This window comes from Pseudophryne corroboree, chromosome 10 (assembly GCF_028390025.1).
Source record: "Pseudophryne corroboree isolate aPseCor3 chromosome 10, aPseCor3.hap2, whole genome shotgun sequence".
In the NCBI taxonomy this organism is placed as follows: Eukaryota; Metazoa; Chordata; class Amphibia; order Anura; family Myobatrachidae; genus Pseudophryne; species Pseudophryne corroboree.
This window is the reverse complement of record NC_086453.1, coordinates 269,561,235-269,579,341: the sequence shown is the minus strand read 5'-3', so window position 1 is coordinate 269,579,341 and position 18,107 is coordinate 269,561,235. Positions and strand designations below refer to the sequence as shown.

General features: G+C 43.1%; 1 protein-coding gene and 1 long non-coding RNA gene across 2 annotated transcripts in view; one reads left to right on the top strand and one right to left on the bottom strand.

Annotated features, from left to right (window-relative positions):
- Window positions 1-18,107, top strand: part of POU2AF3 (POU class 2 homeobox associating factor 3) — a 71,670-nt gene that overhangs the window by 40,019 nt on the left and 13,544 nt on the right. The gene's annotated exons all lie outside the window — the stretch shown is intronic.
- Window positions 1-18,107, bottom strand: part of LOC134965511 (uncharacterized) — a 62,583-nt gene that overhangs the window by 37,568 nt on the left and 6,908 nt on the right. The window contains exons 2-3 of the long non-coding RNA XR_010188407.1: window positions 12,528-12,787; window positions 7,702-7,794 (exon numbers count right to left, since the gene is read on the bottom strand). This is a non-coding gene — a long non-coding RNA (uncharacterized LOC134965511). The remainder of the gene's footprint in view (window positions 1-7,701; window positions 7,795-12,527; window positions 12,788-18,107) is intronic.

Genomic DNA, 18,107 nt, shown 5'->3' with positions numbered 1-18,107 from the left:
TGAAGCACGAGGCTGTCCCCCCCATCCGTGGGCTGTGGATGGGAGGATGATAGCCATGTAAGTAAAAAAAGAATATTGTTTTTTGTTGTGGAACTACAAGGCCCAGAAAGCCTCCCCCGCTTGCTGGTACTTGGAGAACCTCAAGTACCAACATGCAGGGAAATAACGGGCCCGCCGGTACCTGTAGTTCTACAACAGAAAAAATACCCAAATAAAAACACAACTCACACACCGTGACAGTAAAAATTTATTAAAGCACACTGACACACTCACACATACTTACCTATATCCCACGCCGGTCACGTCCACTTGTCCAGTAGAATCCAATAGGGGTAGCTGTAAAAATGAGAGACAGATTACTTACCTACATCCCACGCTGGTCACGTCCACTTGTCCAGTAGAATCCAGTAGGGGAATCTGTAAAAATGAGAGACAGATTACTTACCTACATCCCACGCCGGTCACGTCCACTTGTCCAGTAGAATCCAATAGGGGTACCTGTAAAAATGAGAGACAGATTACTTACCTACATCCCACGCTGGTCACGTCCACTTGTCCAGTAGAATTCAATAGGGGTACCTGTAAAAATGAGAGACAGATTACTTACCTACATCCCACGCTGGTCATGTTCACTTGTCCAGTAGAATCCAGTAGGGGAATCTGTAAAAATGAGAGACAGATTACTTACCTACATCCCACGCCGGTCACGTCCACTTGTCCAGTAGAATCCAATAGGGGTACCTGTAAAAATGAGAGACAGATTACTTACCTACATCCCACGCCGGTCACGTCCACTTGTCCAGTAGAATCCAATAGGGGTACCTGTAAAAATAAGAGACAGATTACTTACCTACATCCCACGCCGGTCACGTCCACTTGTCCAGTAGAATTCAATAGGAGTACCTGTAAAAATTAAAATGATACTTACAAACTGCAATCCACAGGAGGAGAGAGAGAGAGAGAGAGAGAGAGAGAGGGGGGGGGGAGAGACTGCTGCTGCTGCTGCTGCTGCTGGGGAGACCGGCACACACTGCAGGGCCACGACGGGAGGACGGAGCCGGCGGAGGAGGGGGAGAGCCGCACACCGCCGCTCCTGTCAGCGGCAGCGGAGGAGGACGGGGCGCACACTACAGACGCCAATAACCGCCGGGACAATTAACACACACACACAATTAACACACGCACACTGTCCCACACACAATTAACACACACGCACGCACACTGTCCCACACACACAAATAACACACACGCACACTGTCCCACACACACAATTAACAAACACGCACTGTCCCACACACACACAATTAACACACTCACACTGTCCCACACACACACACACACACACACACACACACACACACTTAACACACGCACACTGTCCCACACACACACAATTAACACACACGCGCACTGTCCCACACACACACAATTAACACACGCACACTGTCCCACACACACACAATTAACACACACACACACACACTGTCCCACACACACACAATACACACGCACACTGTCCCACACACACAATTAACACACACGCACACTGTCCCACACACACACAATTAACACACACTCAAACTGTCCCACACACACACAATTAACACACTCACACTGTCCCACACACACACACAATTAACACACTCACACTGTCCCACACATACACAATTAACACACACGCACACTGTCCCACACACACACAATTAACACGCACTCAAAACTGTCCGACACACACAATTAACACACTCACACTGTCACACACACACAATTAACAAACACGCACTGTCCCACACACACAATTAACACACTCACACTGTCACACACAATTAGCACACACACACAGTCCCACACACACACAATTAACACATGCACACTGTCACACACACAATTTACACACACTCAAACTGTCCCACACACACAATTAACACACTCACACTGTCCCACACACACACAATTCACACATACGCACTGTCCCACACACAACACACACGCACACTGTCCGACACACACACAATTAACACACACACACTTAACACACACACATACAAAATGTCCCGCACCCCCTTCCCGCTCACCTGCACTCACTGCTGTTCAGGGGCCGCACGCCCCCCCCCCAGGTCGCGCACGCGCGCACCTCCGCGGTCGCGATCGCGCACGCGATCGCGTACACAGTCACTTTGCAGGGGGGAGTAGGGGGAGGCTCCTGGCTGCCGCTGCCTGTCTATTGTGACAGGCACAGCAGCCGGGGAGACAGGGAAAGCGCCGCGGGTAGCGCCGGCGGAATCCCTGAAGCATGGGGCGAGTGGGCCGTGCAGGTGCCGGTGGCGCCCTCCTCTGTTGGGGCTGCCATGGCGCCCAGGGCACGTGCCCTGCTCGCCCCGTGCTAGATACGCCTCTGACTGTACTCCATTCATCCTGACTGTGGCAGACTTTACAATCAATCTAAAATCCTTGCGGCAAATCACTGCTTTCATTGTAAAGTCTGCCACAGTCTGAATGAATCAAGTGCTGAACAAAGCGCATGAGTCTGCATCCCTGGTAAGGGCTGTGTGGTGAGGTTAGTGACCGAGGAGGTTGAGGAGGCACTGTTTAGTGCCAGAGCCAGATTTACACACAATTTATGATCACAAGGGTTCATGTGCACATTATAAGAAGCAGCAGTATATACTCATAGAAATTTGGTGAGTTTGGATCAGAGATGTGTGTAAAAGATAGGCAGGGGAGTCACTGCCTCACCTGCCATAGACTTTTTATTCCAAAATTTTGACTACAAAATTTATTAGAATAATACAAGGATGATATTTCTAATATATTCTTTGGGGTAAATTTATTAAGATGGGAGTTCTATTTCAGATGGGATGTTGCCCATAGCAACCAATCAGCTTCTACTTCTCATTTATCTAGAACCATCTAGAAGATAATACCTGCAATCTGATTGGTTGCTATGGTCAACATACCATCTTAAATAGAACTCCCATCTTAGTAAATTTACCCCCTTGTATTTTTCATACAATTTATATAATCAAAACTCTGGCTTATACTGGAGTATGACAGGAAAGCCTCTGCCACTGGGTAAGACCCCCCGGACAGTGGCTGTCGCTGTATATATAGCACTCCTGTAGGGGCAGTGGGTTGGTTGCTGTGTGCGGGAACCCACTCCCAGATCCTGTCTGCCACTGTCAGTGCCGGTTCTAGGGCTTTTTGCACCCCGGGTGGGCAATAGGGCGTGGCTTCATACAGGGGGCGTGGTCAGTCACGCCCCCTGTACAGTAGTAGCTACGCTGAAATGATGTGCGGTGCGCGATGACGTCATCGCACAGTAAAGGTCCTCTCCACTACGCGTCTAGTTCCCTTCACAGCGGGACAGAGCGGACAGCGGCAGCGGGACAGAGCGGGCAGCGGGGAGCACAGCAGCAGCGGATCTTGCCATGGTGCGGCGCCCCGGGCAAAAGTCCTGCTTGCCCGTGGCAAGATCCGCTACTGGCCACTGTTCTGTAACTAGTAGAAACCTGCATCTTCATAATTGACACAGGGGCAGATGTATTAACCTGGAGAAGGGATAAAAACGTGATAAAGCAGTAATGAGCACAGGGTGGTAACGCACCAGCCAATCATTACGGATTTGAAAAATTACAATTAGGAGCTTACTGGCTGGTGCGTTATCACCTTGCACTTATCACAGGTTTATCACTTCTTTATCCCCTCTCCAGCTTAATACATCTGCCCCAGTGTGTGGTAAGTGTATTTTTTGTCTAATTTCCATTCCAAGCCTGGGCTCTCTCTCCCTCTCTCTCTCGCTCTCTCTACTCTCTCCCCCCCACTCTCTTCCCCTCTCTATCCCCATCTCTCTGTTTCCCATCTCTCGTTCCCTCCCTTTTTCTTCTCACTCTCTCTCACTGGAAATAAGGCAAAGAAGGCTGCTGCTTAGTTGTCAATGGTACAGCCAAAGTGATATAAAGGGCATGGTTCAAATTCAGAACATGGGATCCCCTGGATTAGCATAACTAAACTGCTTCAGAACATCATTCCCATCTAGATGTCCACATGGATAGTAAAACTGTAGGACCGATGTTCTGAACTTGAGCCAAAGGACACTACTACTGTGTGGCGTAACATGTATAAGGGTACTACTGTGTGGCATAACGTGTTATAAAGGGCTTTTCTACTGTATGGCATATTGTGAATAAGGGGCTCTTTTGTGTGGCATAACGTGTATAAGGGGGTACTACTGTATGATGTAGCGGGAATAAGGGGAACTTCTGTGTGGTGTAATGTTAATAAGGGGTACTACTGTGCATGTAATGTGAATAAAGTTGCACTACTATGTGGCGTAAATTTTCTATTTTTTTTATTTTTAAAGGGCATGCAAAATTACTGCAATAATCCTAGTTTTTGCCCTGTCCTAACTGACAATTTTGTAACACATCCATCAAGTGACAGGTTCTGATTGGTTGGTAATTTGGGACCTACAGTATTTACTAAGTCTTGAAGAAAAATAAAGTTGAGAGAGATAAAGTACCAGCCAACCAGCTCCTAGCTGTCATTATTCAAAACACATGGCAGCTAGGACCTGATTGGGCGGTACTTTATCTCACTCCACATTATCTCACTCACAATTGGCATCTGCATCACACATGTCTTCAATCTTCTAAGCAGTCATTCAGCCTATTTAAGTGCAGAAAAGTAGTCACTCTTCTGTTTGGTGTAAGTTGTCTGAGCAGATCAGAAATAAACTTACAGGTACGTATGCTAAAGTAAACGGCCAGAAGACCATGTCCAAGCAGCTGACTACAGTTGCAAAGATTAAGAAGTTTAAAGTCCAATGGTATAAAAGGAGCTGAGGAAAACATCCAAAGAGATACAAGATGAACTACAAGGTCAAGGTATGTCAATGTCTAATCACAGTGACGGGGGGAGTGAAGTTTCTTCACTCCCCCCATCACACGGCTGCATAGAAGTGCAGGCAAATATGGACGAGACTGTCCATATTGGCCTGCATGCACAGCCGACGGGGCACCAGCGATGAACGAGTGCGGGGCCGCGCATCGTTCATCGCTGGTGCCTCCACACTCAAAGATATGAATGGTATCTCGTTCATTAATGAACGAGATCGTTCATATCTTTGAGTGATATCGCCCAGTGTGTAGGGCTTTTATTACATTTGGCCCTTAGTCTGGAGAAGGCACTCATCAAACCTGAGACAGCTGAAGCAGTTTTCTCAGGAAGAGTGGACCAAACTACCTGATGACAAGTGCAGAGGCCTCAATGAGAGCTACAGAAATCACATGATTGTAGTTATTGCCTCTAAAGCTTGTGCAGCCAAATATTAGGCTAAGGGCCCGTCATTTTGATCCATGCAATTTTCATTTGTTTCATTATTTAAAACATTCTGTGAAATTAAAAATCAAAGTCTGATTTCTGTTAAATATGGAATAAACAATGATGGACACCAACTATTTTTGTTAGTTTCAAGTTATCACACAGAAAATACGGGTTATTGCTGTTTGTCCACATCTGTAAATCAGTGTATTGTAGCCCATACACTTGTGAGATATCAGGTACAATCCTTTGATTTCAACCACATTTGTGAGATAACTCGAAGGATTGTATGCACATTTTAGGTGCCATGCGACGCGATGCGCGGGCACGCCAGTCGAATGTCTGCACTTAATATTTATCGCATCGCATTGCGATTGCATGTGTTTTTAAAAACGCATGCGATATATCGCACTGGGATGCGTGATGGGCACCCGCCGGTGGTAATTTGCCCATCACGTGAATACCATGCGATCTATTGCATGATCGCGTGGTAATCACTTTGGCAGTTCAGGTGCGATTTTATCGCACCTGAACTGTCGGTGCGATGCCCCGTGATGTTGCGTTGCGGGGCATCGAACAAGTGTATGGGCACCATATGTCAGATGTGTGATACTGGTGTGACCTGGGCATACATTGTGTGTTAGTGGCATCATAGCAATATGTATCTGGTGTGTAATATCAGTGCAACATTTGTACAATGATTAGATCCGGGGTGTGATATTGGAGTGACTTTTGTATGTGACATGCTGTCTTGGGGACACTTTTCCCTCTTTGTCAAAAAAGAACACATATAGTAATAACAGGTTACAGTAATCTGGCCATTACTCATTAGACTCTGTGTGGCAACCTAGGTTGAATAATGGATGATCCAGCCATGATTTGGGACTCCTTCCATCCCATAGGTCTATACAACTCTATGTATACCATGCACACTGATAATTAAAAACATTTCTTATCAATTTCACACACCTGATACGGACCACTGTACAGCATATGCAGTACAGTTGTCAGAATCAAGTGTGTGATGTTGTTAAGAAATGTGTAAAATGATCACTGTTTATAGGGGGTCATTCCGAGTTGATCGCTCGCTAGCAGTTTTTAGCAGCCGTGCAAATGCATTGTTGCCGCCCACTGGGGAGTGTATTGTCGCTTTGCAGAAGTGCGAACGCTTGTGCAGCAGAGCGCCTGCAAAATCTTTTTGTGCAAAACAAGACCAGCCCTGTAGTTACTCTTCGTGTGCATTGATTCTAACGACGGAGGGATGGCTTTTGACGTCACACACCCGCCCAGCGAATGCTCAGCCACGTCTGCGTTTTTTCTGCCACACCTGCGTTTTTCTAAGCACTCCCTGAAAATGGTCAGTTGACACCCAGAAACGCCCACTTCATGTTAATCTTCCTGCGTTCGGCCGTGTTCGTTACACTCTGTGCAAACCCACGGTGCTCATTGTACCCGTACGACGTTCCTGCGTATTGCGGTGCATACGCATGCACAGAAATGCCAATTTTTAGCCTGATCGCTGCGCTGTGAACAACGGCAGATAGCAATCAACTCGGGATGACCCCATAGAGTAGTATAGATCAATGGGATTAGTGAAGTCCCAAACCAGTATCTTGCCCAGAGCCCATGGGGTCTTTATCTGGCTCCATTTTGTAATCACTTACTGTATATTCATAAGCATACTATTTAGTTAACAATACTTAAGTATTCACTGACATCTGTGATTCATTTGTTGCTAGTAAATGACAGTCTACATTTTCAGAATGATAGTTCACACTATTATTTAATATTAACAGTTTCTCATATAGTGCAGCCTATTCTGTTGCGATTTACAATTAGAACAACAGTAATAGAACAAAACTGGGTAAAAACAGACAGACATAGAGGTAGGAAGGCCCTGCTCGCAAGCTTACAATACACTACAAAATACCTAATTATGTAAGTATGAAAATATATACATTAACACAGCCTAATGACTATTATTTACTTGGCATTTACCATTGTTTTTCTAGTAATGTATTTGTTTAAATTCATTTGAAAACTTATTGAAATGAATAGAACTAAAGAATTATAGAATAGACACAATACTTCTTTCTAGCAGTAGGTGGCGCTGTACCCATTTTATTAGTTATATAACGCAATTTACCCAATACCAAAAAGTTTGTTTCCAGTTATCAGTTTAATCAGTCATGAAATGTGTTAATAAAAAAAAATAAAAAAATTACAAATGTCTTATATATCCTATGAATAAGAGCAAACTGTCATCAAAATATATCTATATATGTATATTTGTGCTACTACTGTAATAAAGAAAGGTCTGTACAGTATGTACAGTTACTGTACAGATTAGGTCACTAACACTTTGACATTATTTGTGCAAACCTTAAGTTATGTGTTACCAGTATTACTATTCCTTGTTCTTTTCTTCTATTAATTCCCCATCTATTCATTCACACGTCTTCTCATGTGGGGAATCTATAAGAACAAACACAATACGCAATGTACATGAAGATTACAAATGATTTTTGTACACACGTTTTGCAGCAGAAAGATCTAGCTCCTTCCTCACTGCATGCGTAGCACGGTGTGCGCAGTGGAACAGTAACTGTTCAGCAGTTATCGTGCATAATTACCAACAGTGTCAGGTATATATCTAGTGTATATACTGTATACAGTATATCTAGGGTACATATATAAATAAATTGTCTATCTAGCTATGGTGTGTGTGTGTGTGTGTGTGTACACAGAAGAATAGATACTGTACAACGACCTAGCACGTGTAGCAAAATGTTAGTAAGGAGAGATAGATAGATAGATAGATAGATAGATAGATAGATAGATAGATAGATAGATAGATAGATAGATAGATAGATAGATAGATAATGTGTGTGTGTGTGTGTGTGTGTGTGTGTGTGTGTGTGTGTGTGTGTGTGTGTACAGAAGAATAGATACTGTACAACGACCTAGCACGTGTAGCAAAATGTTAGTAAGGAGAGATAGATAGATAGATAGATAGATAGATAGATAGATAGATAGATAGATAGATAGTGTGTGTGTGTGTGTGTGTGTGTGTGTGTGTGTGTGTGTGTGTGTGTGTGTGTACAGAAGAATAGATACTGTACAACGACCTAGCACGTGTAGCAAAATGTTAGTAAGGAGAGATAGATAGATAGATAGATAGATAGATAGATAGATAGATAGATAGATAGATAGATAGACAGACAGACAGACAGACAGACAGACAGACAGACAGACAGATAGATAGATAGATAGATAGATAGATAGATAGATGGATAGTGTGTGTGTGTGTGTGTGTGTGTGTGTGTGTGTGTGTGTGTGTGTGTGTGTGTGTGTGTGTGTGATCAAAAAAACAACAGTGTACACTGTACAATGTGTAAGTGGCATATACACAGACACAAGCATACACAATGCACTAGTGATAATGGGGATTGGATTGCCTCATTATAACTGTGTGCCGCATGTGATCGTATAATAGTGTATTTTGCCAGAACGACTATTATTACGATATGTTCCTCTTTCACAACAGACGATCCAAAACTAAACTTTGCATTTGCTATATGGACCATTTCGCATACTAAAAATGTTCAATGACACAGATTACTGATTAAATAACAAAGGTTTTATTTATTCACAAATTAATATTAATGTGAATACGTTTACTAACCGCATGGTTACACAGTACTTCAAGAAATCAACTGTATGCCTCCATTACCCCCCCTTGAATTATATATAAAACAAAACATAAAATAAAATAATTATTTCAATAATTACACATACACACACACACACACACACACACACACACACACACACACGGTGTGTGTGTGTGTGTGTGTGTGTGTGTGTGTGTGTGTGTGTGTGTGTGTGTGTGTGTACCTAAATGCGTATATATTTATATACTCTCTAAGTGTGAGGAATAGTGTTGTATAACATCTTATAATGGTATAGAAAGAGCAGATGAAACCCTTCAATTCGTTCTTAAATACACCTTAATGATAAAGTGACATTTGCTGCACAGATTGGCGTGCAGAAGTCGTGCGTGGAAGCCGCAGTGTGGACGCAGAGCAGCTAGCATAGCTGCAGAGTGGCCGAGGCGCCCGGCCTGCTCCTCTCACACAATGAATAGCTCAGCACTGTCTGCTCTGCAGCCACGCCCCCTGCAAGCCATATCCCAGCCATATATCCCCCAAAAACGCAAAAATCAGCCCCACCTGACCCCCCAAAGTATCCCCACTGCACCAACACATGACAGACTGTTAGACACCACACTTCCACAGGTTTTTGGCCACCCAGTTAACTCTGTGCTGAAGATAGAGGGGCTCTTTGTGAGCACAAAGAGAATTTGGGGTAAAGGGGTATAAAATGTGGAAAATTTTGAAAAAAGAGGGACAGTGGGAGGGATTGAGAGCAAATCTTATTCCCAAAGACCCTCAGTTATATGTGAAAGTGCTTTGTTTCAAGGAAAGATCTCCCTTTTTGTTAGGGCTTTGAATATTCAAATTGAAACTATCGCGCAATCATTGATTGTCAAATCATTGGTTTCTAGAGTTTTTAAATAGGTGGCATGTTGGGGGAAATTTTCAATCATATATCTGTAGGTATAATACATTTGTATTGTATATCTACTGTCTGAATTTCAGCTAAGTGACTTGGTTTATTTTAAGAACTTTGAAGAAATTACACTCTTATGCCCTATTTTACCTCTATAGAAGAGGCTCTGGGGCTGTTCCATACAGCAGCATCAGTGGGATTCTATTTTCTTTCTATTTATTTTTTATTTAAATAAGGAAAACCTCGAATAATCTTCTCAAATGTCTGGTAAGTTTATTTTGCTTTACTCTTATTTCCCCTCTTTTGCAGTTTTTTGTGTGTGTATATGTAAGCCTTTCTGCCAGTCTTCTGTCTATGCAGTTGCCTTTAAAGAAATGAGAGACACATTAATATGCAGTGCAAATGTGCAGCTTTTAAAATGCACTAAGCAAAAAAAAAATATATATATCGTTTGCATATTTACATGACAATGCTTCACATGACTTTCGTGTTTTTAGCAGTAGATACTTTTTTATTTTTAAGTAGCATTAATGTGCAGTAGTGGAGTATGAATCAGACACAGCATTCTCATGCAGTACTGGAAGTTTATGTCTCCCTGAGGATGCAGCTGTTCCTCTGAGTATCCCCAACCCTGTTACAGAGTATTATTGCAGTGTTTTAGACATTTTTAGTATCATACATTACGAAGTAGCCGAGCCTGATGTACCCAGCTATTGTCCCATGCACACCTCGTGCAGTGATAAATCACTGATCGTGGTAAATGCAGATTGCAATTCTTGTGATTTATTTTTTTTTGTGACATCTTAGTAATAAAAAAGCACAAAAAAAAACTGTTGCAAAAAAAAAAATAGATTAGAAATGAGAGTTTTGTGGATCCCCCCCATCTCTGACCGTTAAAACTGGGCGTTTCTGATTCCCCCTATGGCTAGGAGAAGCCACCAGATTCCCAGCGGGATCCCCTCCTCCCTCCCCCCCTGTAGCTTGAGCCTGCGAAGGGGTCAGTGTGCAGTCCCTCTGGCCCGATGTCTCTGTTGGGTCTCCCGGGGCTGCGCTGCCCTCTTCTCCCACTCTTGAGATCGGTGCAGGCTGCTGAGCCATGTGCGGAGTCTCTAGGCAGCCTGTCGCCGGCAGGGGGCGCTCTCTGAGGGAGATTTCTCGCTCATTTATCCGCCTATCTGACTGCTAGCTGCGGACAGTAAATCTAGCACTTATCCCCCCCTGACCAGGGTCGCAGCTTTTGTTTGTTACTCTTAACGCTAACGTACACATAGATTTACACGGCAATAATCGATTTGTGTCATTGTGTACTGGGATGGGACACACATAGGTGTGTGTGTGTGTGTGTGTGTGTGTGTGTGTGTGTGTGTGTGTGTGTGTGTGTGTATACATACGTACACACGTATTAAAGTAGAAATTGAGTTCTTAATGAATGCATTAGAGTATAAGGGCTACCGGAATATACTAATACTTTTCGACAAATCCACAAGTGGCTTCAGCATTATTATAATTCATATCTGGTGTTATGAGGCCATAAAACTGCGTCGGATTTCAGTTACAAATTGTTTACATTCTGCACAATTACAAAGACCGGAACGTTCCATCATGTAAATGAACATTCTAGTATAGTAGATTCCAGTGCACTGATCATGCAATCAAGCTGCTTCCTAACTATTCTCCCATATATCACATTTCTATACACACACACACACAAGTCCAGAATCACAGTTTTAAACGATTTAATGAAAAATCACTACCTCTTCTATTCAATAAAGCCATTGGGCGTGGGTAAAGACCTGCAGTGTCCGCTTTTATATACTTTGCTTGTGGTAAAACAGAGCAATTGTCTCCCCTATCTATCTGTACACAATTACCTGCATCGTTCCACCCAGGAGCTAATTACCTGCTAAAGACTCTGTCATTATCTTATTCAATCAGTGTATTACCATACTCTTAATTCCACATACCAATACAGTGATTATGTGACTATTTCTCATCTTGTTATTGTTTTTACTTATGATAAACACATAACATCCTACAAGTAACATAAATAAATATTATGCCCATATTATACTTGAACACTGACATTATAACGTGAATGAGAAATCCATATAATGACGTTGGGTATTATTATTATTATTATTGTATCAGACATCGCTCTCCCCGACTATTCACATACATAAACGTTTAATGTCCATATCTGTTTGACCCAGTCCATTATGCAAAACGCAATGCAAACTGATTATCTGTGGGAGGGGTCTGCTTCCTCCATTTCCACTCCGATTCTGGGATCTCTTACATCACACAGTGCTATTTATTACAGACAGGAATATGCTGCAGAACGGATTATCTGGGGAACTGGGAATTATCCTGGGTATCTCGTACAGTCATCTGCCCTGACATTTACCCTATTATCACTTTAATAATGTGGATGCTTTAACAGCCAGATACGATGATAGAGGCAGAAAGATCGTCTCCTTATACGCCTGCAATACTATAACGTTATTAGTACATATACATATAGGTGGCTGTGAGTGTAATGCCTGGCTCACTTCCGCACACACACACACGCTATGTACTGTCCTTGCCGCCATTCATTCCTGTACTCCGCTTCTTACACACTAGGCAGCATTACTTACATATCAGCTGTCCTGAGTCCAGGTAGGGGGTCACACGGGGTGGGCGACTATCAGGGTGCAGCCACTATCAGTAATAAGTAACATATCTCACAGTAGGAAAGCTTTCCTCCGGGACTGCAGTCTGCTTTCCCCTCTGTTGTCGTAAAAGCTCCAGGGATATCCGAGACTTTACGTCTGAATCACTCTCTACTAACGCATGTGTGCAGCGATTTGTCTGAGCTACTTTGTTGCTGTGCGGATCGAATGTTGCAACATTGTTGCTGTAAAAGTGAGAGTGTTAGATTTTAGGTCACTTAGATAAAAGCAAATAAACATTTGGATTTGATGTATTTGCAGTCTATTCTTTCTAATCGTTTTTTCTATAATGGTGATAGTAATCTGATTTACATAATAGTGACATTAATCTGAATTAAATACGAGTGACAGTAATTTCAATCGTATAATAGTGACAGTAAAGTGAATCACATAAAAGTGACAGTAATCTGAATCACATTATAGTGTAATTAACCTGAGTTACATAATAGTGACAGTAATCTCAATCGTATAATAGTGACAGTAATCTCAATTGTATAATAGTGACAGTAATCTCAATCATATAATTGTGATAGTAATCTCAATCGTATAATAGTGACAGTAATCTCAATCGTATAATAGTGACAGTAATCTCAATGGTATAATAGTGAAAGTAATCTCAATTTTATAATAGTGACAGTAATCGCTGTTGTATAATAGTGAAAGTAATCTCAATCGTATAATAGTGACAGTAATCTCAATCGTATAATAGTGACAGTAATCTCAATCGTATAATTGTGACAGTAATCTCAATGGTATAATAGTGAAAGTCATCTCAATCGTATAATAGTGACAGGAATCTAAATTTTATAATAGTGAAAGTAATCGCAGTCGTATAATAGTGAAAGTAATCTCAATTGTATAATAGTGACAGTAATCTAAATCGTATAATAGTGAAAGTAATCTGAATCACATAATAGTGACAGTAATCTGAATCACTTTATAGTGACATTAATCTGAATCACATAATAGTGACAGTAATCTCAAGCACCTACTGGTTATAAAATTGCAACACAATTATTTATATTTGCTGACATGTGGCAATTTATGGTGATTTTCCCGAACGTATGGGGGATATACATTCCCACCGACAATATAAGGTACTGCAGACACCTCTCCATGCTGTATACTAAATTAAATATAGATAACAATGTGATAAAAGTTTGCGGGTATACTGGCCACTGAGCATAAAATTATAGCCGCAGGACAGTAACTTTCCATCATTCTGTAACGCGTTATTTTATATCTGAAACTTAAATTCGGGGCAGATCTTTGGGAAGAAGATCCAATGAGAAAACTATGGATAAAAGTAGGCTTGGGAAAATTAGGTCAGCATATTAGCCCCTGCAAAATTCCCCCCTATCATGGCATGCTGTGACTTGTAGTTCCAAACTGCTGGAGGAACACAAGTTGCAGGCATCATGGAAAATGAGGGAGAGGGGTGAGAGAGAGAGAGAGAGAGAGAGAGAGAGAGAGAGGAAGCAAGGCCATATCAATAAGATCAATAAAACATCTTTCAAACTTGTATCATTATTATCTCTGTTTTGTAGATATAAATATACATTAGTTTTCTCTTCTCCTAACTTTTCTTTGCCAGCTTCAGATGTTTGTGACTCTCCATTGTCACCAAAAAACAGGTAGCTACATACAGAAGTCACTCATTAGCTCAGAATGTAGTATAGTGTGGTTAACCTGGATGGAAGTATTTACAGTACAAGTGCTCTTATGTCCTTACAACACAGCTTGCTCTGTTTCTGCTACATCCACCATGCAGTGATACCAGAAGTGGATTTAGACCTCATAGGGCCCGAAGTAACCAGGGCCGGTTCTGGGCCGTTTTGCGCCCCGGGCAGGAAATAGGGGCGTGGCTTCACACAGGGGGCGTGGTCAGTTACACCCCCTGTACAGTAGTAGCGCCGCTGACATGCTGTGCGGTGCGCGATGACATCATCGCGCACCGCACAGCAAAGGTCCTCTCCACGAAGGGAAACTAGATGCGTAGCAAAGGTCCTCTCCAGCAAAGCAAAGGTCCTCGCGTAGCGTCTAGTTCCCTTCGTGGAGAGGACCTTTGCTGTGCGGTGCGCGATGACGTCATCGGGCACCGCACACTAAAGGTCCTCTCCACGAAGGGAAACTAGACGCTACGCATCTAGTTCCCTTCACAGCGGGCAGCAGGGGGCACAGCAGTAGCGGGTCTTGCCATGGTGCGGCGCCCTCCGGATGGCGGCGCCCCGGGCAAAAGTACTGCTTGCCCGTGGCAAGATCCGCTACTGGAAGTAACATACCGATTTAGGGCCCCAGTCCCTCAAACAATCCATAGCACTACATTTCCATTCCTGATTTATACCCCTTACGTTAACTGCTGGTCTTCCTCCTTATGTTCTATTACAGTATATTACATTCCCTCTTCACTGATTGCACCATGTCCCCTCACCTCTAATTTCCATTATTACACCACTCAGTTACTGCATTTTAGATCAATTCCTCCCTCATTGAATGTAGTAGGTTCCCATACCCCATTATTACACTCTCACTCACTGACTGCATTGTATATGAGTGACCCAGGCTTACCGACTGCATGTAACAGCATTTTATAATACCTATTATTACACCCCTCAATCAGTGAATATATTGATTATATATCAGTGTCCCCCCCCCCCCTCCCCTCTCTGATTGTAGTGCCTGCTACAATCAGTGAGGAGGGGGGAGGGACTGATATATAATCAATGCAGTCACTGACTGAGGGGCGCAAAAATGGGTATTATAAGGGATGGGGACATGCTATAATCAGTGGGGTGGCACTTATATATAATGCAGGCACCCATACCTTCTAATACTTATTATTACACCCAATCATATTAGTGTAGACTGCATTATATATAAGTGCCTCTCCACCCCATTGCTGATTGTAGCAACCTAGTAGGTCCCCCATCCATTATAATACTCGCCTCAGTCAGTGTGTCTGTATTGATTATATATCAGTGCCCCACTGATTGTAGCAGACATCTCCCATACATGGTAGTACTTAAAAATAGAGTGTAAAAGCATATTGATATATCACCAGTCAGTGTGTGCCTCCTCACCCAGCCATGATTGTATGATGTTATACACTCTACTTCAAATGGAATACACACTTTTTACCAGTGGCAGGGTTCCCTTCTGTCATGTTCCCAACAGCGGGATCCCAGCCACCAGTATGCCGACAGTGGGGCGAGCGCTAGTGTTGTGGACACCCATAGAGGGAGAAAAGACTGTGTCGCCGGTATTCTGGCAGCTGTATCTCACCGCCTGTTGTGATTCTGGTATCAGCATTGTGACTGCCTGGATCCTGACAGGTGGTCTGGTGATTGCCTCCCCTTAAAATAACACTGTCATTGGGATCTATTTACTAAGCCTTGGATGGAGATAAAGTACCAGCCAATCAGCTTCTAACTGTCATTTTTCAAACCCAGCCTGTGACGTGGCAGTTAGACAGTGATTGGCTGGTGCCAACATATCCAGATGTGTGCACAAATGGCAAGCTGTACCAGGCTGACGGGAATTCTAAATCAACAGGCCTGATTGTGATCTGTCAGGATAGGCAATACTAGGAGCACTGGTCAACTTATTTGGTAAAACAATTGTCCAATCAAATCTGGAAGAGTGGCCAGCTTTATATTGACAAATTCTGGATAAATACTTGGCAGATATGTAATTAATGTAATGCTGGGTACACACTATCATTCAAAGAGTAGATGAACAATATATTGGATGGACTATTGGCTGATGGTTACAGTCTATATCTCGTTGAATGGTGTTGTTCATAGACATATGACATCGTCTGTGCAGCATGGCAGAGGCTAAGATATCTACATAAATGCTCACATACTGCTGAGTGACACTTGAGATAATCACATTCTAAGACAGACTTCATCCATATCAAACTTATGCTCTCATCCTTCAGTGTTGCCCTTTCTCTTGCTAAACAGTCATACTTTAAGAACCTCATCTCCTCCCAGTCTTCCAACCCCCGGCGCCTCTTTGCCACTTTCAACTCACTCCTCTGCCCACCACCACCTAGTCTCCCTTCCTCACTCTCTGTTCTTGACTTTGCCACTTACTTCACATCCAAAATTGACTCCATACATCAGGACATCAAATCATACCAGACCATCAGCAACCAGCCTTCTCCCATCCCTTACCACCCCTCCCCATTCTCTCGCGAACTCTGACATCTTTCTCCCATGCATCTGGAGGTAAAGTCATGGCCCTCATTCATTCCTGTCCCCTCACCACCTCCAGACTTGACCATATCCCCTCCCGCCTGCTCTGCTACCTTTCTCCTTCTGCCTGTTCCCATCTTTCCCACCTTCTCAATCTCTCCCTCTAATCAGGCACTGTCCCCTCTGCTTTCAAGCATGCACTCATCTCTCCTATTCTTAAAAACCTACCCTTGATCCAAACACTCTCTCAACTACCGACCCATCTCTCTCCTCCCTTTTGCCTTCAAACTCCTTGAGCGTATTGTCTACAACCACCTTACTTCCTTTCTTTCCTCACATTCACTGCTTGACCCATTCCAGTTTGGCTTTCATCCTCTCCACTCAATTGAAACAGCCTTTACAAAAGTATGCAATGACATCCATTCTGCTAAATCTAAGGGACATTATTCTCTACTTATTCTTCTTGATCTCTCTGCTGCTTTTGACACTGTGGACCACCTTCTCCTACTGCAAATCCTTCTCTCCATTGGTCTGCATGATACTGCCCTCTTTTGGCTGTCTTCCTACCTCTCTGACCGTTCATTCTCTGTCTCCTCTCATGACTCCACTTCCCCCTCACTTCGACTAACTGTAAGTGTACAACAAGGTTCTGTCCTTGGTCCTCTTCTTTTCTCTCTCTATATACGTCCTCACTATGTAAGCTCATTACTTCTTTTGGTTTCCAATATCATCTCTATGCTGATGACACTACCTTTCCTCTCCAGACCTCTCCCCTGCTCTCCTCACTCATATCTCCAACTGTCTCTCTGCTATCTCTGTTTGGATGTCCCAGCGCTTTCTTAAACTTAACATGTCTGAGACCAAGCTGATCATCTTCCCTCCCTCCCGCATAAACTCACCTCCTACAATCTCATTATCTATTGATGGCACTATTATCTCCTCTAGCCCCCAAGTGCTCTGTCTTGGAGTAATCCTTGAGTCTTCCTCTCCTTCAAACCACACATTCAGTACCTCTCGCAAACCTGCCGTTTTCATCTAAAAAATATTTAGACCCTTTCTGACCCAGGATGCTACTAAGATTCTTATCCACTCACTGGTCATCTCCAGACTGGATAACTGTAATCTCCTCCTGACTGGCATTCCTGACAAATACCTCTCTCCACTCCAATCTATCCTCAATGCTGCTGCCCGGCTCATTTTCCTCACCAAACGCACTACGTCTACCTCTCCTCTCCTACAAGACCTTCACTGGCTCCCCTTCCCTTTCAGAATCCATTTCAAGCTTCTCACACTCGCTTACAAAGCA